Source organism: Myotis davidii, unplaced genomic scaffold (genome assembly GCF_000327345.1).
Source record: "Myotis davidii unplaced genomic scaffold, ASM32734v1 scaffold332, whole genome shotgun sequence".
Classification (NCBI taxonomy): domain Eukaryota; kingdom Metazoa; phylum Chordata; class Mammalia; order Chiroptera; family Vespertilionidae; genus Myotis; species Myotis davidii.
In genome coordinates, this window is record NW_006285779.1 from 1,330,359 (window position 1) to 1,354,929 (window position 24,571).

Below are 24,571 nucleotides of genomic sequence, written 5' to 3' on the forward strand. Positions count from 1 at the left end.
ACACCATGGGACACAGCTTTCTTGGGTTCTGCTAGATCATTTGCATCTTCCTAACAAAGTCACCTTATTTGTTTCATCGAGATGAAGTGCGTTTCCATTGCTCATACTTGCCCCCACTCCAAAATAACGCCCCAAAGCCTTGACCAACATAGGTCTTATTTCTACAGTCATTCTTGTGAAATCTCTGGATTTAGAATCCATGAAATCTAAAACCTGCATCGTCAGCCCCCAACACCCTAACATTTCTCCGCCAGTCTATTGGGAAGATTAAAAGCCCACGTGTTGCAGAAAATTGTTATCATTTATCAGCTGACCCCATGCTCACCTGAGATGACAGAGCAGAGTCCCAGCTGGCTCATGCTTTCAAAACTGTTGCGACCATATTTTATTTCTTTAATCTGAGCCATTTCCAGCCTGCTGCAGCGGTAACTTAACAGAACATTTGTGGAACGTTTGACGTGAGTTCCCAAAAGATCTTCATACAAACTCCCCTCTTGATACCACAGGAGGCAGCAAAGATCGGGCAGATTTATTAGGAAGACTGAAAGGTCAGGCATGAGGAGGAAGCAGCGGGCACTCTGCCACCACAGGAGATCAGTTTTACCAGGAGAAGAAGAGGACAGTGTCACAATCACCCAGTCATCTTACCTGCCTGGAATTTTATTGGCTTAACAGCCACTGCACTTCTCCCAGTCAGATCATTTTTGAGTGTGACTAGGCGAGCTCTTTCCGTTGGTGCTTCTTGCCCAAGAGGCCAAAGTCACAGTTTGATGTCCTACCTAGAACTAGTGGTGACTTGCTAACCAGATTGGTTAAAAAGACTGAATGGCTCCACATAACCTGTTCCCACTACAAATAAACTGAATAAGTGAGTGGATAAGTAAGTAAATTAATAGACTTTTTCAAAATCAGAGCACCCATCCCGTGGAATACAGGTCAATGCTTTTATTTCTACTATCTCCTGAAACACACACACACACACACACACACACACACAAAACACATTTTCACATACCTCTAGACTTTACCTATGCAGGCCCCTTGTCTGAAATGTCCTATTGTATCCAGTGAGTTTTTCAAGACTCAGCTCAGTGTCTCTTCCTCCAGGAAGTCTTCTCCAGTTAGGCATTCCTCTCTGTGTTGCTAGAAAACCTAATTCTCCTTCTGTCAATACACTGTATTTTAATCATGTGTTTATTTCTATGTCTTTCCCATAATACTGGAAGGACCAGTGTCTTCTGTGAGATATCTATGGTACTGATACATAAGAGACACTTAAAATAGAAAGTTTGCTGGAGAAAAGAAGGAAGGAAAAGAAGGAAGAAAAGAAGAAAAAAGGATGAAATTAGCTTATACACTCAGACACGCAGCAACTGCTCCTGGGAATCAGTAGTGATTGAGAGAAGTTAAAAGCTATTGGAACACAAATATTTAAGATTCTAACTTAGCTGAACAGAATCACCTCCAAGTGCATACTAGGTCCCCAAGCAGAAGTACTAAGAATGACAATTTAATGCATGTATCTCATTTCTCTTCCCATCCTGATGCAAATGGCAACCAACCACGTTGGGTTTTTTTTTAAACTCATGGGGGGCCAAATGCACAGTAGATACTCAAGTTGATGCCCTGCTTCTCATTGCAAAAAAGATAGACATCTATAAAATGAAACTCTTTGCTATGTTAAAGGAATAGGTTGCTTTCTTTGCACTATCTGCCACCAGATCTACTGAATAATTTCAGCAGCAGAGAATGCCTGCTGAGCACCTACTGTGAACAGGTGTTCTCCGAGGCAATTCGAGGGAAGCAAAAAGCCTAGACAAATCCCAACCCCCACCTCCCCAAGAGGCTTGAAACCCAATTTAAGCTAAGCAGGATACTGCAAATCTACAAGATGGCAGAGACCTGTCTAAAATGCCATTGTATTTTAGAATCTAATACCAGATTCTGCAAACTCTTTTTGTATAGGACGAGATTAAGAGATATTTTGGGCTTCATGGGGCACATGGTCTCTGTAGCAGCTACTCCACTCTGCCATCATAGCACAAAAGCAGCCACAGACAATGCTTAAATGAATGGGCGTGGTGATGATCCAGTAAAACTTTATTTACAGAGACAGGTGTTGCTCTGGAGTTGGCCCACTGGCCATAGTTTGCCACAATGCCTGCCATATAGTAGGTGCTCAAATATTTATTGAATGACTAGATACGTGGATGAAGGTTTTCCTAAAAATTACAGCATGGCGATTTGTTTTAAAACCCCTGTGTATCATCTTTAGACATTAACTACTGGGAGAGCAATAAATACCTACTGACCAGAAATAAGCTCGATAGAATTTATCTGAGCGTCTTTCCTACTCCAAGCGATGTATGGATGGAAACTTAACACGTATAAACCACTAAGAGCTGTCATGTCATAACAGAGCTGTGAGCAACAAGGTTGATTTGAAGGAGCAATGTTTTCAAACTGTAGATCATGACTCAGTACATTGTAACCTGTAATTTTTCTCAAAAAAGGGTAAGAGATGGAATAGAAAAAGAGGGAATATTCCAGGGTATATCACAAATAGTAAACCTAAGGATTGTTTTTTAAAGAAACTTTCTATTATAACACACTTGTGTGTAAGTATATTGGGTTCTAAGGTAAAATGTACTTTCAAAGAAGTTTGAAAAATATTCTAACTATTGTAATCTCATTTGGGGGAAATTCAGTGTTGTACATTTGAAGGAGATTTACTATGAACATGATACAGAATCATAGTTAAGGACAAGATTCTGGAGCCAAGTTTTGGGTTTAAATCCTAACTCTGCCACTTATTAGCTGTGTGTCCTTGGGTAAGTTACTCAGCCTCTTTAGGCCTCATTTCTTCCTCTGTTGAATAGGAATGCTAATGATACCTACTGTATGGGGTTATGATAATTAAATGAGTTGTTATTTGTAAAGGGCTTAGAGTAATGCCTAGTACCTAGTGTTAAGTTTTAGCTATTTTTATGTTGTCTCTAAGCAAAAGGGTGACCTTTATATGTGACCTAACTTCTCTGGGCTTCATTTATGTTGGTAAATAGGCCCTGCTGGCTCCAACATGCCTAGAGGAGGTGGAGGAGTTCCCAGGACAGACTCTGAGTAAAGAAATAGCCAATGGCAAATCATTCATCCTGTTCCACTGCCACCTTTGAGGTCTCAGCCAAGCAGTCTGTTCCAATGATACATCCTGTAAGCCAACTTGTTATCATCTCTCAAAATTGCATGCAAAGGTGAATTCATGATGGTGAGAAATTGGCCAAATCAAGGAAAATGTTCTTTTTTTCCATCCATCAGACCCTTCATAACTATCACTGACTTCCTGTCTCTCCCATTGTCATGTATTTTATTCCATTTACTGGGATAACCACAGCTGGGGGTGAACAGGAAATCTGTCCCCATGTTTGCTCTTTTGTTTTTATCGCCAATGTTCCTGATGGTGAAGTACAGTGTGTAGCTGCCCATGGTTGGTCCAGTGTTTATCACATCTCACCTCTCACTGTGGAATCTGAAGTCATAACTAGCACCTAAGATCATGAAAAACACACATGAAAAACAAGCCAAGAGAAAAATAGGTGAATTTATGACTATTTACAAATAGAAAAGTTTCATTAAATAAAATGTTCCATTTTGCCTCACTTATCATTAAAGAAATGCAGATCAAGACATTGGGATATCATTTTTTTTTCACCTATAACAGAAGCAAACTAATTAAAGTTAGGAAATAGCCAATGCTGAAAAAGATTTAGAGAAACAGGCATTCTCATATTTAATTGGTGAGTCCAAATCAGTGACACACCTTTAGAGGACAATTTTGCAATTTATCAAAACAGTAAGTGTACATAACTTTGACCAGTCCCCAAAATATCGAAGCATTGAGCCAATGCAGCCACCTATCTACAGAACTAAAAATTAAGCCCTGATTGTTTAAGTCTCTTATAGTCCTAAACACATAAAATTATAGCCAGATATTCTATCACTTGCAACTAAACACTTTCCTAATTGACAAGTTTAAAAAAAAAAAAAGTTTTTAAAAAAAAAAAGGTAAAAGAAGAATTCTTTATCTTACACTGACTTTAACATGAAGGTTTCTATTATTTCCCCATTAAGCATGATATTGGCTTAGGGAGTGAACTTCATCTCTCATTTTTATCATGCTACAAAAGTGTTTATTTACATTTGGGTGCCAATTTTATCTAATGGCTTTTCAGCATCTATGGTGATGATCTTTCCATTTTTCTTTTTTTTATCTATTCATGGTGTAATATTCTTTTGATGTGCTGCTGGGATTCTGTGTTAATGTTTTATTTAGGTTTTCTAAAACAGTATTTTTAAATGAAATTAGTGCTTTTCTTCATTTTCCCCATTTTAATGAGTTATTTCTATTGGATTTTTGGCTAATATGTTATTACTGACTTAATGGAAGAAAAAATTCCAACCATTGAGGTTTTAAAATCAAAATGACTAAATATTTATTTCTATATGTTTTATTTGTGTTTTTTGAAATTTGCTTATTCTTTTCTCATAGTGTTATGTTCTATCATTTTGACTCTATAATTATTTTGAACATAACTATTCTATTGTCTCTTGCAAATTGTTCCATTGTCTCAAGTTCTTAAGGGGCTAATTCTCCTCTTTATTGATCCATCCCTCATGTAGTTCATTTCCTACTTTGGTTTATAATTTCTTATTATAAACTCATCATCCATGGGAGTTCTTCATTCTGGGAAAGATCAGAATAAACAACTGACTTTGCATTTGCTTCTGACAGGGCCACGGGGGTCACTTTGGAACCAGCTTTTACATTCTGTGTTGACTTCAGAAGTCCCTCAGCACGTGGGTACTGTAAGCTGGAACTTCACACCAATGAATGGCATAGGCAAACTCTGGTTTCAGTTTCGCTAGCAGCCGTTTTTTAAATTTATCCAGAGCCCCAGACAAACCACAAACTTCCTCATTGTGGCCTTGGACCAGTGGGAGGATTCTTGGTATTTTTCCGTTCTCCAGTCACTAAGAGTCTTTCCGGTGTCCCCGATTTAAGTGGGGTTCTCAAGTCCAGATCTCTACCTTTCTAGGACACAAGGCCTGAGTGGTTATTCACCTCCCAGTCCTTAGCCATTTGGGCTTATATTCCTGTCAAATACCCTTATCCCTCCTCCTATCTCACACCTAGAGATTTCCCCTTTCTTTCTTTCAACTGTTGGTTTTTTCAGCACTTCTGTGTTTGAAGCAGAGGTTACCTGACTTCGTGGCTTCTCATGAATCCTTTGTACTTTCCTGTCTTTTAAAAAACCCTTTCTAGAGCAATCACAAAGTGCTATGGAAACTACATTGAGGGTGGAGGGGTATCTAATCCAGGTGTGGGTGTTCAAGAAAGAGTCCCTAAAAAATAAATTGTCCAATCTGACACCTGAAGACTGGAAACTGAGTACATATGCTGGGGCAGGGGGTAATGTGCACTGAGGGTGACAGGATGAAGGAAGAGGTGAGGTGAAGGTTGCCAGCAGAAGATAAAGCACATGTGTATACACAAGGTGGGTGGGGACAAACCAAGCATCACATTCTGAGAAGCACATGTTCCAAGAACTGCCAGGAGTTTGGTGTGGAACATGAACTGAGATATGAGGTTGGGAGCTAAATAGACGCCAGTTCATGAATGGCTCATGTGCCAGGTTAGAACAGTGGTCCTTATGCTGAGGGCAGAGGGAAGCCAATGAAGGAGACCACGTGGAGGGATATCATCAGGTTAAAAAGAAAAACAAATCTAGTCAATGTTCCTTATATAAATAAATGTGCACAGCCGGTTAGAAGCTGCTGATGACAGTCCAAGGGGGCATCCCAGCACTCACTTTGGCATTCCAGCATCCATCACCCTCCACTCTTACCCCAAGGATTACAAGTTAGTATAGTGACGCGCAGTGTAGTGTCCCCATCTCCCATTCATTCAGCTTGCAGAAAAACACGTCTTTCAAGACTATTTCCCCAAATTCTCTCTACTCCCGCCTCCCCGCGCCAACCTCCAAAACCAGGTCCCAAAACAGCCATCACTGTGCCTGATGTATGTAGCAGCAGAAGGAGCTGTAAGTAACAGCAGAAGCTGGAAAACAAGAGTAACCCAGGGCAAGCACCAGGGGGCCTATATTTAGAATTTTTCCTTCTCCCCCTGTCTGGGTCAGGGGCTGGACCTCTGGGTCATGGAATGGTGGTCAGGACTACTGTGGAGGTCTGGACCCCAATAAAGGACTGGATACTGGGTTTGAGGACTGGGCCCCGGAATGGCCTTCAGGGCCCTGGCGTGATGGTCTGAGACCACTGGAGGGTGGTCTGGGCCCTGGGTGGAGACCTGGGACAGGAGCTGAACCTCTGCGTCATGGAATGGTGGTCTGAACTAAGAATGTAGGCCTGGGCCGCCAATACTGGACTGTATTCTTGGTTTGAGGTCTGGGCCGCAGAATGGCATACTAGGAACTGACACTAAGGTCTGGGACCCGGATGTAGGTCTGACCCCAGATGGAGGGATTGGTCCTGAGAGAGAGGTATGGGTCCCAGAGGAAGATGTGGCTCGAACCCTGTGTCAAGGAATGGTGGTCTGGACTATGGACGGAGGTCTGGGCCCCCACTGCTGGACTGGATGCTTTGTTCGAAGTCTGGGCCCCGGGCAGGCCTTCTGGGCCCTGGCATGAAAGTCTGGGACCCAGATGTAGGTCTGAGCCCCAGATGGAGGTATGGGCCCTGGGAGGGAGGTTCGGGCCCCTAAGGGAGGTCTGGGTCAGAAGTTGGGGCATTGGGTCATAGAATGGTGATCTAGACTGCTATGGAGATAGGACCCCGATAGAAGACTGGATACTGGGTTTGAGAACTAGTCCCCAGGATGGCTTCTGGGCCCTGGCATGAAGGTCTGGTACCGGGATGTAGGACTGAGGCCCGGATGGATGGATGGGTCCTGGGAGGGAGGTCTGGGCCCTGGGGGGGTAGCAATGGTGATAATCACTTGGGTGTTCTCCTAACATCCCCCACCTGCCTTCACTGGTGTTTGAGTCCCCCAAGGCAACTTTAGGTAAGATTGATTCAGCCCTTCCTGGTCACCTCTGCTGGCTGTGGGATCTGGGCAGGTCACGAAGGTCAGAGGTTATGGATTTCAACCCGCTAAGTCCCACCAGGGCGGTGCTGCCCTCCTGGCCTCAGTTCCCTGGCGTCTAAAACAGAGGTCTAGCCAACTTCGCAACTGTAACCAGACTTTGGAAACTAAAGCGCCCTCTGCAGATAAAAGCATCTAAAATCCTCGCTTTCCTTTGTGCGTAGTTGATGAGGGGAGAGAGGCAAGATGCCTTCGTTTATCATGAAATTTGGTGGGTTATTTTAAGCTTTTCCAGCCGAAGAGGAGAAAAGGGCCGGCACTGTTTCTGTATTTATATTTCCCTCCAGAGGACAAAAGAGGTGTCCCCTGGAATCCAACTCCCAAACAATGCGCGGGCGGAAAACGCACGGTTAGGTGAGCATCCACTGGGACCGACTTTTAAGGGAGTCCTCCCCGACTCCCTATCCCCTCCCCCCGTTTACTCTGATGGCCAGACCCCGTCCCTCCTGGTCACCCTCCAGTTCTGCTGCCCCCTCTGGAGTTCCCGGGGTGGGGGTGGGGGGGTCAATGGACAGACCTCCGCGGCGGACCTGGGCCCGGCGTCCCTAACTCGCGCGCTCCTCCTTAAGAAGCGGCTGCGGCTGAGAGGAGAGGCGGGTGTTTTGTTCTTATAAGGAGGAAAAGTTTCTGTGACATCCAGGAAATGAGTAACTGCGGAGCCCTTTAGAGCGCGGCAGATGGAGACCAGAAGGCGGGAGCAGGCCGGGGTGTCTCCGCCCCCGATCGTCTAGTCGCCCACCCGGACCTCCGCTGCAAACGCAGCCAACAGCGGCGCCCAGGCCCTGGGGACCCCGAGTGCAGCCGGGCCCGCGCGGTCCTCCCGCGACGGCGAGCTGGACGGAGGCTAAAGGTAAGTGTCTGCCGGCGGCCGCGAGGCGCTGCGTCCTCCTCGTGGGTGGGAGGTGGAAGGAGGCGATGGCCACGGGGGCCGAGGCGGAGCCGCGCCGAGATGGCGTCTTGGGGCGGGGGTGCCGGGGCTCCACGCGGGACGAGGGGTCTCCTAGGGTCCCTATGTCAGGGGCTGACTCTGGAGACCCCCGTGCAGCGCCGGTGCCAAACCCGGCGCATTGTCCCCTGCGGATCACGATTCCTCCTCGCGATGCGCGGGGTCCCGCGTTCAGCTCTGGGCTCCAGCCCCCATCGCGGGCGGGCGGCTCCTCTTCCAGGCGCCCGAAGCGGGACCACGTCTTTGTTCCTCCTGCCCGACGATCCGTTACTTTTCACCGTCTGAGCTGAGTACTGGCCAGCTCTCTTCCCGCCTTCTTCCCCCTCCTGGAAGGAGGGAGCAGGAGTGGAGCTTGCTTATTCTTTCTCCGTTTAGGGTAGTGAAACTGTGAGGTTGCTGGGGCCGGACCAAGCCCCCGCCGCTTCCTCTTTGAGACTCTTAGTGAAGGAGATCCCACGCTGCACAGAACTTTCTCTTGGGGTTGCAAGGTCTCTGCCATCTGACCCATAACTTCATTCCAACCTGTTCCCAGTGTCTCCACCTTTCTGTGCCATCTGAAAGCTCTGGGGCAGGCCTTCCGATTGGAGAAGGTCCTTCTCTTAAAAAAGAAAAAAAATGCTGCCCCAGGAAGGGAAAATATTTTACTCTCAGTGATAGCACTTTGCTTTCCCCCCTCTGTCTGGTGTGAGAAGGAGCCTCCTTTCAAAACTAGAAGAGCACCAGGTACTTGGCAGAGCCTGGCCCCCAGGCTTTGGGATCTCAATCAGTTGCGGAGTTGTATTCCATTTTCTTGTTCCTCTTTTGGATTTGACCAAGGGCCCTTCCCTTTCATAAACCAGCTCTGCCTCGGAGAGGCTGCCAGGCAAAGCTAATTGGTGCCCTGTGCAAGGCCCAGGTCCAGGTTACACCGGTAAATGGTAAATGGCATGGCACACGGTAGAACTGCTGCCCTTCACCTCCTGACTGATAACATAATAGGCTGTGCTTTTGAGTCCTCCTTCCAGCCTAAGTGGCTTTCATTGTTTGCTAATTCCCTGCGTCTGCTGCTGCTGCTCCAGGCCATTCTGAACCTCGTGGTTTCCACTTGTGGGTAACCGTGAAGTGGTTATACTGACTCTGCTCTCGCTCCCTGGGTGGATGGAAAGGCTTTTGCTCCAGTGCCATCCTCTGGCTCCAGAACTGTCAAAGATGCAGCAGTTTCAGGCTCGAGCCGGCAGGGGACAAGGATCTGAAATTTAACCGGATGCCCTCATCCCAGAACTTGTCACCTTTCCAGGAATAGGCTCTCAGCTTCTGCAGTGCCCATGAGGAGAACAAAGAGGAGGGTATGTGGGTGGACTTTTTATCCAAGGGCAAGTTCAGGGAGGAACTTCTGGATAGTGACTTATGGCAAACTTGTCCATCTGAGAAGGCACTATCTGGGAGGAACCTAGTTTTGTATTTTTCCTTCTTGAACTCCTCAGGTCAATAAAGAGAAAGAAAGTGTGTATGGGGAGGTTCTGTCTGATGGAGGGGGTACACATATTGGTGGAGGCAGTGACAAGCACCCTGGGCACAGAGCCCAGGAAGAGTAGAGTTCGTCCACTGGAGTACAGAAACTCTCTTCTTAATGTCTCTTCTTTTGAAGGATACCACTGCCAAATGGGTACATGTCCACAGTGGGGGGAGGTGGAATGGTGAGCAGGTTCTGGAAGGTATGCTTGTGAGGGAGAAAGGAATGAACAGGCAATAGTTCCCCTAAGGATCAGAGGCCTGGCGGCTCAGGGCTGTGACCTTTAGGAATCTCAAGTATTCTCACTTGAGAAAAGACTTGCTCTGCCTGGCCTCAGAGACTCGCTGGTTAGGAGAAGCAGGGAAATGGAGCTTACTCAAAAGTCAGAAGGAACCTGCCAACAACTCGAGCTCCTCGGTAGGTATACGCTGCCTATCACTCAGCAGAGACGGGTGGCCATCAACAGTGACCGAGGAGAGAGTCCTTTCAGAGGTTAAGCCTCTGTGACTCCATGTTTGGGGCTGAGAGGCCCCTCAGTGGGGATGAGGGAGTAAGGCAGCCTGTGGGGCTTTGGGGGGGAGGCTTTAACCCAGAAGTGTCCTAGGTGGGGGCAAGTGCACCCGGTGTGCTGGGGAGCTGAGGAGCAGGACCTTGTGTACGGCTGAGACCAGTCCATCTTGGACTCCCCTCTAATCCAGTCTTGTTGGGGGAGGAGGACATCACCAGGAGGATGCTGAGAGAGGATAAGAATAACCCCCAGGGCTGCTGGTTCCCTCCTTTATGAGAATTAGAAAAAGGTGCTCCCTCTAAAGGCAAGAAGGTGTTTCCCTGGTGCCATTTAGAAAAAGGAGTCTCATCTTGACACGGCCTCAGCACTCAGCTGGGCAATTGCACGTGAGTTGGACCTACCATCACCACCCCACCGGCTGTTCTTGAGCAGCACACCACCTCTCCAGCCACACACAGCAGCCTTGATAACCAACAGTCATTAAGGACTTAACATTTTCTGGGCTTTTTTTTTTCCCCCCAAAAAAAACTACATGGCCTGTATTAACTCGTTTAAACTTCATCGTAGCCCTATGACATTAGGTATTGTTATCCCCATTTTATAGATGAGGAAACTAAGGCACAGCAAAATAAAGTGTTCAGGAGCCTGGAAGCTGAGTCCCAACCACTGAGCAGCATTCCCAGCACAAGAAGCAGGTTACGCTTAAAAACCATTTGCTTGAGGTCTCTTATGGGGGGAACGAGGGAAGAGCAGTTGCCTTTTTCTTTCTTTATCAAGGGAAGAAACATCCACTCTCAGCTCAGACAGAGGAAATGATGGAAAATTCTTCTGGCAGAAGAAAGGCACAGAAAGAAAGGGGCAGGCCCGGCCTTGATGATCTATGGCAGGCCTGGCCCAAGCATCAGATGACTTCTCAATAACTGGGCGGTGTGAGGTGGCAAATCCAGTTTGGGGCCTGGCATGAGGGTGATGAGTAAGTGCCACTTGGGTGTGGCACAGAGGGAAAAGGCCGCAGCTACACAGGAGCCCTCACCTAGGCAGAGAACTCCCCGAGGAATGGAATAAAGTGGGAAGTGTCTAAACATGCTGTCCCATCCCCTTCCAGATCCTGTTCATCTGCAAACACCTTTCACAAGCTCATTCAGGAAACCTTTCCCAAAACTTGTACTTCACAGCTCCATCTTTATGATCACTTATTTTCCACGCTATATAGCTCAGCACTTAATTAGCTGGAGTGGCACATTTTTCTACATATAGACGGACAGAGAGACAGCATTTTAAACAAACCAGGCTTCTCAGCCAATAAGGAATTCTCAATGACTTTAAAAAATATATATTTTTATTAATTTCAGAGAGGAAAGGAGAGAGAGAGAGAGAGAGAAACATCAATGATGAGAGAGAATCATTAATCTGCTGCCTCCTGCATGCCCCACATTGGGGATAGAGCCCACAACTCAGGCATGTGCCCTGACTGGGAATCGAACTGCGATCTCCTGATTCGTAGTTCAACGCTCAACCATTGAGCCACACAGGCCGGGCTATCAATGTCTTAATGTCTCCTGGGAAGGGTTGGCCCAGCAAATTCCCATAATGGTAGTGTTTACCTGGATCATTAGACCCGTCCCAGGGTCTGGCTCTTAGTTGTGCCCACTCAGAAACCCTATCTCCACAATTTCCAGAGTGGTTTGGACTTGGGCTATTGAGTTACCTTAAGAAAGCTCCCAGAAGTGGGTATACAAGTCAGAATGCTAGTTTATGAATTTGCAAGGAGACCTTGTGATGCAGACTGGATGCTATCTGTTCCCTGCATCCTGGGCAAGCCATGTGGGAAACCAAAGATTAGAAGGCAACTTGTATTTAACAAAGCTGGAGTCGGGGTTGGGGGCGGGGGAAGGGGTGGAGTTGACGAGTGATGTCCAAAAGCATGGGCTTTGTTTGCCTCTGTAGACCTCTCACCAGTGGAGAAATACCTGCCAGGTAGACCAGTACTCCAATAATCCTGGCTGTGTGCATTTCCTTGGTCAGTTCCCCAAAGTCAGTGTTTACCTGGTAGGATTTCCCCATTTTCTTTTTTGTAATTTAGCAATTTTTATTTATTTTGCTTAGTGCATTATAAGTTTTAGCTCCCAGCCACTCAAGTTGCATTTGCATAAGTTTAACTACTAGACAGATTTAGGGTTGGAGTTTCAGGCCACAGGGGTAAATGCTATATGCAAATCAAGAGGACAGTCAGGTGGCCTGGATGAGTCAATAGGTAGTCAACCACAAAAAGAGGAACCTGGTCCCTAATATGCACTGTTGCAGGGGGAAGTGGAAGGGCCAGGATTGGCCACCAAACTGCAGCCCCTGCGTCAGCATGGAGTGAGGCAGTCCTAAGGCAGGTGATGACTTTAGCTCCCCCAGCCACCTGGGCATCCTGGTTGGCTTCTTTGAATTTAAAGGGCTCTCCCTTATCTCCGTCCAGGCCCCCTCGTGGCCCATCTTTAGTAAGCTGCCATCTCCAGTTGCCCCAGAGACATGGAGGTGTGACCCAGGAGGAGGGCAAACTTGGGTTGCATCCTGGCTCCACCGCTCAGTGGTTGGGTGTTCTCTGTATTGAGGTAACTGCCTTGACTTTTCCAAGCCTTGGTTTCATCATCAGTAAAATGCATGGAAAGAGCTAAGCACAGTGCCTGGCACAGACTGACACTCTGGCTCATATGAGCTCTTAAAGATAGTAGAGATCAAGGGAGATTCTACATTCTCTGCCAAATTGGGACCCTAGCTTCCCCATTAGTACCACTGCTCCCTCCTCTGAGGTCTGAGCCAAGGACAAGGTCACAGGGACCCAGACTGTCCTAGATGGTGAGAAGGAGATCATCAGTGCCCTTGTGTGTACTTTGTTCAGAACTGAGGGCAAAGCTGCTTGTCCTGACCTTTCAGTCAACTCTGGGAGAGGGAAGGTCAGGTTTGAGGCTTGGCCTGCCACCGGCAGCCAGATGGGAGAGAAGGGTCAGAAAGGTTTCTGGGAGAGAAAGACAGTCATTTGGGAGTGCCCAGGAGGTCTACAGGATCTTCCTCAGCAGTTTAAGACCTGTGGTGTTTTCTGGTAGAAAGCAAACCCCCCCTCAAATCCGTTGGCCCACCCCATGACATCAGCAGAATGGAAGCACTTGCAGGTGACATCACTGTTGCCCAAGGCAACAACACCTCCACCTTAAGGTAGACCAGGAGGAACAACCAACCACCCCAATTGTAAGACAGAGGAGCACAGAAGGCCTAACATCACAGGTGTGTTTCTCAGAGCACAGGCAAGAAAAGGGAGGGGCTGCAGGTCCCAGATCTGGGCTGTGAGCCAACTGGGGGCTGGTCTTCCGGCCTTGGGTTTGGCCCAAGGGAATAGAGCACAGTGCTGACAGCTGCAGTCTTGTTTTCTTCTCTGAGCTGTGACAGGGAGCAAAGAGCATGACTCCATACAGGGGCTTCTGGGCCTCCTTTCTACACAGGGATGGGGACATCAGAACTGTGGCTTCCCTCTTCTTCACCCTCACCCCCAAAGACAGTGAGAAACAAGGATACTTAGGTCCTTACTATGGGGGGTTTCGGGGCCTGACTGAGGGAAAACCTTCATTCACTGATTGGGCAAGTATGTATTGTGAACCTAGGATAGGCAAGGCACTATGCTAAGGATTCAGTGGCCACATGTAGCTGTGTGATCGAATGCACACAGAGAGGAGGAATGTCCAGAATCCACTGCCCCAGAGGTTGGAAATAGAAGCAAGGTCTCACCGGTCACCTCTTACCCAGCTCTAGCACGCCCCTTGGAATTCCTGATGGTTCAGTTAAACCTTTGGAATCCCTTCCTGCCCAGTAGTTCATGAAGGGATGCGGAGGTATCTGAGATACACCTGTGTTAAAGAGGACGGCCATAGGTGTCTTCTGTGTCCTGCCAAAAGGAAAGCCTGGGGACAGACAGCGTTGTGTGTACTAGTAAACTCACTTGGCGATTCTGATGCTTGGTGGTTTGTGGTTTCCACCATGTCTCTTAAGGTGATGCCTCCTGTTCTCCTTAAGATAAAAATTCCTAAGCAATGACTGTTAAATGCCAACACAACAAATGAAAATTGCAAAAAAGGAAGAAACCCTTGCCTTAAAGAAAGGTAAAAACCTAGACGATGTGGTAGTTTTCCCTCTAAAGAGGTTTTAGAACAGGAATTTCCTTGTCTTTCAACTTGAAGGTATTCAATTAAAGTTTTTGCTTTACACAACTGCCCATAATTTCAGGTGTTCTAACATAGCTTCCCTGACTTCTGGCATATCAGTGGCTAAAGAAATGATCCTAATTTTTTGTGAATGTAGCCTTTTCAGGGTTATAAATAAAAATTGTTTATCATTAGCAGAGAATATTATTTGCAGATTATGCTTAGGAATCTGGTCCTCAAATGAGTTGTCATGATCTTTTGTTCATTAAAGTAGAATAGCCTTTAAAAAACGGGTGGGGGGGGGGCCTTCATCCATCAAGTACCTACCCTGTCTGAGCCAAGCCCCATCGTATATATTTATTTCTCTTCCTCACAAGAGCCCTTTGAGGTAGGTCTTATTCCAGTTTTATAGGTGAAGACACAGGCTCAGAGAGGCCAAGCTACTTACCCAGAGTCACAGAGCTTCAAACCCAGATCTGTGCCTCCCATAACCTTTGACTCTTTCTGCCACCTCAGGCCTCTGCTGGACACCCTAGCCCAGTGACCATAAAGGTAGCATACAGAAGCTCACAAAATCTAAGTGTCAAAGGTGAGAAGGCAACAGGCAGATCACCAACTCCAGGTTCCCTCTTGCTGTGGCATGCTCTGTGATATTTGCTGATGGAGCACATTTTCCCCATCTGTTTAATGGGGACAGTAGCAGCCAGCATCAGATAATATTCAGAGCACTTGAGATCCTCAGATGGCAACCCCTAGAAAAAATACAAAGCCCACAATTTTCAAATGGCTCACTTCCAGGTGGATAACACAGTGGGACACTCACTGCTTGGGAGGAGGGCTCACCTTGAAGCCATTCTGGCTACTCCTTCCTCCCTCCAGGCCTTCCCTGCAGTGGATGCGCCAGAGTCTCCTATCAGCCTGGATCAAGCCAAAGGGAGGGCGTTGCCATAATTCTGGCCCTACATGTTAGTGCAAGACCACGTGCTCATAACAAACTGTTCTCCTGGGAGCCTGTTTCAATAGCCTTCTTAGTAGCAGACAGGGGACCCGCCTGCAGTTCATGAAAGGATCCTTTGTTCGCTGAGACTTTGTTCCTGAGTCGCTGAGGAGACAGGACCACAGTGTGCCTGGGATGGAGGGTGTGGATGGAGAGCAGGGGATGCCTGACACCCCTGTGTGCCGTTCCAGAACCCCCCTGGGGCATCCATGCCACTTTCCTGATGGCCCACCCCGAAAACCACTGCCCAGTGCCCGAAGAGCCCTCACTCCCTTTTCCTAATCCACTGCAGAGAGGGCTTCCCCATCCTTCTGGCTGAAAAGCCATTTCATGTCCCAGGTCACACTCCCGTTATCTCTTCATTAAGTCTCATTCCCTGCTTCGTGCCTAAATGCCACCTAAATTGTCAACTGCCTTTCCCTAGGCAGTACAGGGGAGGAAAGCCTGTACTGCTAGGGGTGTCTGATGTTTCACACACAAGCCAGGTCACTGAGCAGCAACATGGGGAGACTGAAGACTTGAAAGTTAGTCCTGGGTTCAAATTCTGGCTCTGAGATATTGAATGAGTGGCCTCACCTCTCTGTGCCTTCGTTTCCTTATCTGTGAAATGGGGACAGTACCTCCTACAGACATGAAGCATTTTGCACAGTGCTTACATCTGGTGTGTTGGTTGCTATATGCTACTGCTAAACCCTCCTGGGTGATGGGGCCTTGCGGCTTGTTGGGTTTTCTCTGGAAACGGAGACTTGCTCATCACTGTGCCTAGGATTGCTTCTCTGCTCCTTCATTTACCTAAATCTCATCAAACTCTGCAATCCTTCATTCACTTTTCATTTCAAGGAGGTGGGTGTCAGGGAGAGAGGCGGCTGGGGGTCAGATAAACAGACATTGGGGTTCATTCCTGGGCCATTTTCTTGGTAAATGGTGGTGGTGAGTCAGTCTGCAGTTACGTGGAGGCCAGCCAGGCTCTGGTCGGTCTCCAGGGCTGCGTCTGGAAGGGTTGTTGCTCACATTTCCCAAGGCACTTACCGTTGTTGGCGCTTTGCTTTTCTGATCACAGGGTGCCTCCCAGGAGAAAAACATTAGAAGTTACTTCATCCAGGACTTCCCACTCTACTCCTGTTTTGGATTCTTACTCCTGGGAGTAAAGGCAGCAAGGTTCTTTCTTAGTCCTGACTCCATTCATTCATTCATTCAGCAAGCATGCATGGTGTGCCTGCACCTTTAATGCCGGGCATCAGACACCAACACTGGTTTGTCCTTCTAGGACAGTGGTTCTCAACCTTCCTAATGCTGCGACCCTTTATTACAGTTCCTCATGTTGTGGTGACCCCCGACCATAAAATTATTTTCTTTGCTACTTCATAACTGTAATTGTGCTACTGTTATGAATCGTCATGTAAATATCTAATATGCAGGATGTATTTTCATCATTACAAATTGAACATAATGAAAGCATAGTGATTAATCACAAAAACAATATGTAATTATATATGTTTTCCGATGGTCTTAGGCATCCCCTGTGAAAGGGTAGTTCGACCCCCAAAGGAGTCGTGACCCACAGGTTGAGAACCGCTGTTCTAGGAGCTCAGAGGGAGAGGAGGAACTTTCAGTGGATGCTGCCAGACTGGAGTGGGGAGCTATGAGTTTCCCAGGTCCCAGGCATCCTGCTCCAGCTGTGTGGCAGCCCCTGAGGCCTTTAAAAGAGAACATGGAAGTGGGGGAGACATCTTAGCCATATCCCCAGACTCCTGGAGTTGCTGCAGGGATGTCGGTGACCCTCCTCTTTTCAAAGGAGTACCTAAGATGCACCCTGCAGGACAAACAAATAGAAAGGAGACCTGGCCTTATCACCAGTACCATAGGCAACACCATGGCCTTTCCAGGGCACTACCATGGGACTTCCATGCCATAAGTAGGAGCTATTCTTCTATCTTGAATTGGGGGATTCAAACATAAGCCTTCTGATCCCAGAGTTGGCCCCTTGGCTACCATAGGGAAGCCTCTGCAACGTGATAAGCTCCTCTGAGCTAAAGAGCTTTGGGCTGTTTCTTTCTGGGTGGCCTCGGGGCAGGAGTATGTTCCGGTGAACTTGGCAGTGTCAGTGGCTGCTCGCTGCCCGCCCCACTGTGGACCTGTCGTTGGTTCAAGGACACCTGCTGTGGGTCAGGTGCCGCCTCCGGCAGAAGCCAGGGCAGAGCGTGGGCATCACTCACCATCACGTTATCCCTGTGGCTGGAAAACGACGTAGTTGTAGGTCAGTGTTGTTTTGTGTCATTCTCAGGGAGGGTGTCTCTCTGTGCTCACAGATGATTCTGGGGGTAGTCTTGCTGCCTGTACCTGGCCTTCCGGTCAAGGCCCCTGCTTTCCTTGAAGGACAAGAACTGGGTTGCTGTGACTGGTGTGGCCCTGCTTTGGGAGAGCAGGCAGATGCCTGGCCCTGTTGCTCAGCCCCAGGTCCCTGCAGCAGGGAACACAAGCCAGGAAGCCAACCACAAGCTCTTAAGTTTTTTACAACGGGCTTGGCCTCCCCCTTGCCTTTGTGTCTCTTGCTGTTTCCCTTTATTAAGATGAAAGGGGTTTTAGATCTCTGCAAGCACCGAGCATGAGTGTGTGTGTGTGTGTGTGTGTGTGCGCACACGCGTGTGTGAGTGGGTAAGCGTGTGTGCGCCCCTACACAGGAGGCCCACAGCACTTCCCTTTCTCCTCACCCATCTCCCTCTCTCTCCAGCCCAGCTGGGGCCCAGGCCTTGTGTCAGGTACCACCCAAGCCACAGGGAAAAACAGCCCAGGATTTCTCCATGTGGGGGCCAGGATCCCCCTAGGCCAGGACGTGAGTAAGAGGTGTTGGGGTGGAGAGGGTGGGCAGGGGAACTGTGTTTTCTGTGGCCGTGGAAAATCCCTGGGGGCCCATTCCCCATGCTGATAGGCCAGGCTGTCTTTCTGAGCTGGGCTCTCTTTGTTCCCACCAATAAGGAAGGTGGCTTGTGGGCACCAGCAGTCTGTTTAATTCCATCCACCCCAGCCCTTCCTGAGAGCGGGCAGCGGGTGTGCAGGGGAGAACTTTGTGTCCCCTTTGTTGTCCTTTGTATTACTCTCTGGTTCCTGCTCCACCCGCTCAGGTCTCCTCCCCATCAAGCCAGTGTGTTTGCTGTTGTCTGGGACCTGTTTCTGTCCCTGACCTCCCTGCCCAGCAGCCAAAGTGTGGCTGGTCCTGAGCATTCGCTGCTCTGCTTTGCATGGGTGGTGGGGGGGTGGAGAAAGAGGGCAAGTTTGGGGCGCCTTGGCATGCCTGCCCTGAGGTGGGTGTTAAAGTTCCCTCCTCCAATGTGCAGGTGCTCTTGTGGGTGAGATGGGGCCCACAGACAGGGAAACTGAGAAATACAAGCTGAAGCCAGATCCGTCTGAGGGCTGCTTCACCACGTAGCACCGTAACACCGTGTTGAGTTGTTAGCACGCCCCTGTGATTTCACGTCTAGAAGTCTCAGATGGGAATCAGGGGTCCAGGGAGGCCTTTCAGTGCACACTTGCTGTAGGAAACACTCCTTCTGAGAACGGAGCCTTGAAGCAGGCTTTCTTTCGAAAGTGAGTGTGTCCAGCATGCAGGCTGTGAGCATACTGGTGCGTTCCCAGCATCTGGTGGGCCCCAGGATTGCAAGTGCCCGCATGCTGTGAGCAGGCAGCCCTGCATTTGGTCTCTGCCAGGCACTCTGGGGAATGGCAAGACAAACAGCCCCTGCCTGGCCCTCCGGGGAAGGCAGCAGTGGTATGAGATCAGAACTCAGGAGCTTATCTGATGAAAGGGCAGGTTGGGGTCACGGAAGAGGAGACTGCCCTGTGTCTGGAGCCTCAGGCCTGGCCTGGCCTCCAGCTCCTCTGCACTGTGCCTGCTTGTGTGGCCTTGAGGCGTTGCTCAAACTCTCAGTGCCTTGGGCTCCTGCCTGAGACACGCAGCTCAGGTGAGAGAGCTGCTAAGGATGAGATCCACCTACACAAGTGGCCGGGCGCTGCCTGCACTCAGAGGGGCTTCACACATACTTCCTCTCCCTCCACCACTTCCGTCCCTTTCAAGAAAGGATTTGTCTCAGGAGAGTGTGGGGGTGGGGGGAGGGGAGAAGGCTCCTGGAAACAATTTCTGAGATAGGCTCGCTGCGAGGACGTTGGGTAGGGTTTTGAGCGCAGAGATGTGAGGTGTGGACGTGGTGCAGGGAATGGTGGGGAAGTATAGGAGGTGTCTGGGGACAGTTGATAATCTGAAGTGGCCGGAGCAGACTGAACGGAGCCAAGGGGTCCCCTGAAGCTGGTTGGAGCCAGGCCGTGAACATCAGGCTCAAAGCTCAGTCCTGTTGGGATGAAATAGGGACCCTCTGAAGTGAGGAAGGAAGCCCCCCAGAGCTGGGGAGTCTGCCTGTGGTGACTGGGATAAGGGGCAGCTCAGAGAAGCTGGTTCCACAGGTCCATGCTAGCCAGGCCCGGGAGCCCCGTTCGGGTGACATCCCCAGGGTGGATACTGGAGGTGGGGAGAGCAGGGTGCATGGAGCTCTGAAACCGAGTTAGTCTCCTGGGTCTGCTGTGACAAAATACCACAAACTGGGTGGCTTTAAACAACGGAAATGTGTCCTTTCACAGTTCTGGAGGCCAGATGTCTGCAGTCAAGCCACCTGCTACGCCACACTCCTTGCAAAAGCTCCAAGTTAGAAACCTTCCTTGCCTCGCCCAGCCTCTGCCTCCGTCTTCCATTGCCTTTTCCTCCTGGTCTTTTTCCTCTGTCTCTTTATAAGGACACTTGTCATTGGATTTAGGGTCTACCCGGGTCATCCAGGCTGAGTTCAGCTCAAGATCCTCAATTTAATTACATCTGTAAAGACCCTTCCTCCAAATACAGTCGAATTCACAGGGTCTGGGTATCAGCATTTAGATTTATCTTTTTGAGGCCCACCATGCCACCTACTGCAGTGACTGCTGGATAAGGAGAAAGGGGGATGTGGGCCTGGGCTCCACGGAGCCCCTTCCCTGTCTCTTGACCTGCAGACCTCCCTGTCATCCCTTAGCCTCTTCCCCTTCCACAACCCAGCCTAGTCCGTCAGTCTGTCTTTCTGCTCCAAGACGCTGTGATTTTCCATGACGTCCCGTGGGTCAGGGCCCCTGCTGTCTGTGGGGAGTCAGCGTGGCTGCACAGGAGGACACCACGTCCTTCCTGGGTGATTGATGGCTTCCCTGCCTTCACCTCTTCTGGGACAGGAAGGATGTGGGCTCTCCCACCCACGTCGGGGAAGTCCAGGCTGCTGACCTTCCTGTGCCTGGACTGGCCAGCTGCATGACCCCAGTCCAGAGGATGGGATTGGCATCCTGGTGACTTTTTGGAAACCCTTTCCTCTTCTGAGACCGGGCCTTGTGGAAACTCAGTGCTTTGGTGGGTGTGACCAGGCACCCTCTGCGAGTCTGGCCAGCAGAGCTCACCTTAGTGAGAAGGCCACTCCCCTTACAGTGTATACCTTCCTATGGCCTCACCTGTAGGCCCACCTCGACTGGGCATGGGGGTGGGGATCTCTCCTCTCTGCTCTCCTATTCTGTTCCCCCACCGTCACCAAGGCCCGGTCTTGACCCCTGGGGCCTCCTGAGCCCAGATTTCTGCTCAGTCTGCCTGGGACCTCCCCTGGGTTAGGGAGGGGCAGTGGGGCTCTGGTTCTCGGGTCCTGGGGACCACTGACCATAGTCTATAATATCAAGTCCTCCCTAAGGCGAGGTGTCTTTCTCTTTGTTTCTAGTCCCTGGGAAGACCATGGGGAAGACAGTTCTGTAAGCCCCGTGCCCCTGCCTGGCACATAGTCAGCCCTCATAAATGCTAGTTATGATTATTCTGAGGGTGGCTACTGGGGCCAGCTGGGAGGCACTGGCCAGGAGGATGGCGGGTCAGAGGAAGTTGAGCCTGGCTGGAGGCCAAGCCTGAGTCCTGCCTAGTGGGAGAGGGGGAAGGTGCCTGCAGGGATGCAGGGAGGGTTGCAAAGCTGCTGAGAAGGGGAGGTGCTAGGGGCCCAGAACTGCACCCTTTCTACCCACTTTCTCAATTATTTTGTGCTGGGCCTCTTCCTTCCTATTTCCCCACTTCCTTTTTTTGCCTGCCCCTCCCTCTCCTACCAGGGCCTCTGGCCTGCCAGGATCCCACCTCCACTCCCAATGCTGCTCAGCCCCTCTCTGCTGCCCCAAACTCCCTCCTCCATCCCTATTTGGGGTGCAGGTGAAACGAGACCTCAGCCAGAGATACCCTGATGGTGGCTCTATGGCCTTGTCCTTGCTGGGGCGTGGGCCAGTCTGCGAGGCCTTTCTCCTCCCACAGGGACCCCCGCTCTAGAGGGGTGGGAGCCAGTCATGGTGAGCAGCAGTGTATTCAGAGCTACTCTTGTCACATCGTCTGTGCAGTCTATCTGTCCACTGGCCCTGAGTTAGGCGAAGAGGAAGGAGTTTGTGGAGACATCTCACTCCTACATCCGACCGTCTCTTCCCAAATTCGTGATAAGTCAACTCCCACTGACATATTTATTGGGCACCTGCATTGTGCCCAGCCCTGAGCCTGCTGCCCTGGGGGTGACGGGGCACAGCAGCTTCTGGGCCTCCTAGAGCTGTACGTGGGAAGGCAGAGACCCACTGGTGAGTGAACTGACACAAGGAAAGAGCAGGAAGGTGACAAACGATGGTGCCCTTGGACTCAGCGGGGAAGTTGGCCTTACCCCAGCATGGAGCCTGGGCTCTGCCAGAGAGAAGCTTAGAATGAGGATGAAGCCGATAGGCCAGACCACAGGAGAGCCTCACCAGAGCTTCAGATGGACTGCTGCTAGGACCCAAACTCCAAACCCGGACTCGGGGTCAAACTGGGGCTGTGCATTCAACCTGTCCTTTCTCACAGTCCAATGTCTCCAAGTCCTGGGGAGTTTGGAGGACAGCTAGCTCGGGTGATCTGTGTGGTTGCCACTGGGCAGTGCCATTGGGCAGAAGGGTGGGGGCGGTAGGGCTCACTCATGCCCTTGGGGAGCAGAGAGATAGGGGACAAACTACAGACAGGGAATCTTAGAAGCCACCCAGCGGACCTCCCTGACCATCAGTCGCTTCATGAGATAAGGATGTTGCAACTATCTGATATTCTGAAAATTGAATGACAAAACATGCAAAGTACTTAGCTTCCTAAATGTGGGCTGTTAACGAAAAACATCATCACTTTCACAACTTCTGTCTGTGGGAATCCCTGTGAGGTTGACAGATAGGATATGCAGCCTGCCTGGACCACCTCTCCCTCCACCCACCTGCCCTCAGAGTCAAATGCGTCTCCTCTTTAGGCCCCGGCTTTCTGGTTTGTGAAATAGGGCTTAGGTTAGTATAACTACATTCTGACACTTGAATTTGTGGCTTTATTACCCCCAAACTGCAAAACTCCAGCACAAGGCGAGGCGCACAGTAGGGCTTCAGCCCAAACTTATCAACAGTTTGGGTTGCCCTGGGCCCCTTCTTTCTCCAAGGGCCCAGAACCTAAGCAGTGAGAAAGGGACCTAAGTCACCCCCTGGGGTGAAAAGTGCTGTCTCCTGCCCTCAACCCACCTCCTTTTTCCGTTTTGTAAGAGAGCACATCAGCTGCTCCTTTGGGCTCAGAGGATGAGGCCAGGGCCAGGGCTGCCTTTGCTGTTGTAATTAGCAGAGCTAATTGCATCTGACAGGCTGGGCCTGGGGCAGAGCCTCTGAGAGCTCCAAAACCTGGGCTTCAGTGACACTCCGGAGACAGGGGTGAACTCAGACCTGTGTGGGCATTAAAACCATGTGGAGGGCTTGCAAACACAGGTGCTGGGCCCAGCCCTGTCGTTTCTGATCAGCAGGTCTAGGATTACAGGGGACAATTTGCATTTCTAACAAGCACCAGGTGATGCTGGGAACCACATTTTGAAAGCCACTGGTCCAGCGGGCCTGCTGGGAAGCTGAGAAAGGGGTCCTGGGCACCACTGCTGTTGAAGCTGGAGTCAGTCAGCCCTGGGTCGGGGTAGGTGTGCGTTTTGGGGTAGAAGGCGAACTGAACACATGGTGGGGTTGGACACAGGCCCCACTGTTCCGCGTTTGTCGTAGGAATTGTGTCTGGAAGAAGGCAGGGAAGTGGATGTGGAGCTGAGGGGTTTCACACCCACATCTCCCCAGGAGGTGGGCACAGGGAAGATCTACAGACAAGGAAGGGTCCCGGAGGAACAGGAATAAAACTCTCCTTCTGCCTTTTCGTAGCCGGTTGCTCACACAGCACTTATGCCCCACAGCTCGTTCTGTCTTGTGACTCATTTGGTGGCTGTCTGCTTCCCCATGTGGGCTGTAGTGTTTTTACTGGCGAGGATCATGCTGCAGCCTCAGCACACAGTGTGTTCCTTGCTCACAGTAGGTGCTCTGTAAACCTAGCACCATGGAAAGAGCTTGGGCTGGGCAGGTAGAGGCAGACAGAACAGCTGGATCTCGGCCAGCTGTGCCTTTTCTAACTGGAAAAACACCTCATCTCAGGCTTTGGTTAACTCATCTGTGAATAGGGGTAACCCACGGCTTAGAAAGCTACGGGGGTCACTGTGTACAGTGCCCAGCATATCCTAGCAAGGGCTTGATGAATGAAAGCATGTCACTGACAACTCTTAGTGGCATTCACTGGATTAAACTATGGTGGAGGTGCTGTAGGGGTCTGGAGGGGGGGCACAGGAGTGAGGGACCCCAGGGGAGGGAGAGGCCACCTTGGATTTCTCCCCTAGGATCTGGCCAGGCTCAGAGTAACAGTCTGAGTAAATCACTGGTTCTGGCCAACCACCTGCAAACCTCTGCCCCAGCCCCTGCTGCCGTGCCCCTGGCCCTTTGCCAAGCTAAGTTTAGCTGTGACCTGCATGGGCTGCCACGCTCTGTGGGCAGGGGCCGGGGTGGAGAGGAACTCAGCAGGCTTCCTGCCGGCTTCCTGGCAAGCAGATAGGCCCAGCCCTCTGAGTGACCCAGGTTTATTTTCAAAGCCAAACCCACCAAGTGGATATCTCAGATCACATGTGTGGGGCAGCCTCATAGAGGTTAGAGCTTTGGGCCAAGGTGGAGGTGGACATCCTTGAATTGGAGGAAAGGTGTCCTTTGGGAAGGAGAGAGAAGAGAGAGAGAGAGAGAGAGAGAGAGGTTTTGTGAGAGGCTCTGAGCTACTTGTCCTGTCCCCATAGTCTCCAAAATTCTAATGCCTAGACTCCCTCCACTCATATTTTTGTCCCTGTGGCCTCCAGGCAGTGCTCCCTGTGCCTTGGTTTG

The 24,571-nt window shown here is 49.9% G+C and overlaps 1 protein-coding gene across 2 annotated transcripts in view; it reads left to right on the forward strand.

Annotated features, from left to right (window-relative positions):
- Nucleotides 1–7,722: 7,722 nt before the first annotated feature.
- Nucleotides 7,723–24,571, forward strand: part of ITPRIP (inositol 1,4,5-trisphosphate receptor interacting protein) — a 23,457-nt gene continuing 6,608 nt past the window's right edge. Inside the window, exons 1-2 of one of the 2 annotated variants that reach the window (XM_015559283.1) lie at nucleotides 7,723–8,006; nucleotides 18,012–18,113. The gene's annotated coding sequence lies outside the window, so the exon portion shown is untranslated. The remainder of the gene's footprint in view (nucleotides 8,007–18,011; nucleotides 18,114–24,571) is intronic. The other variant, XM_006756438.2, reaches the window with a different exon arrangement.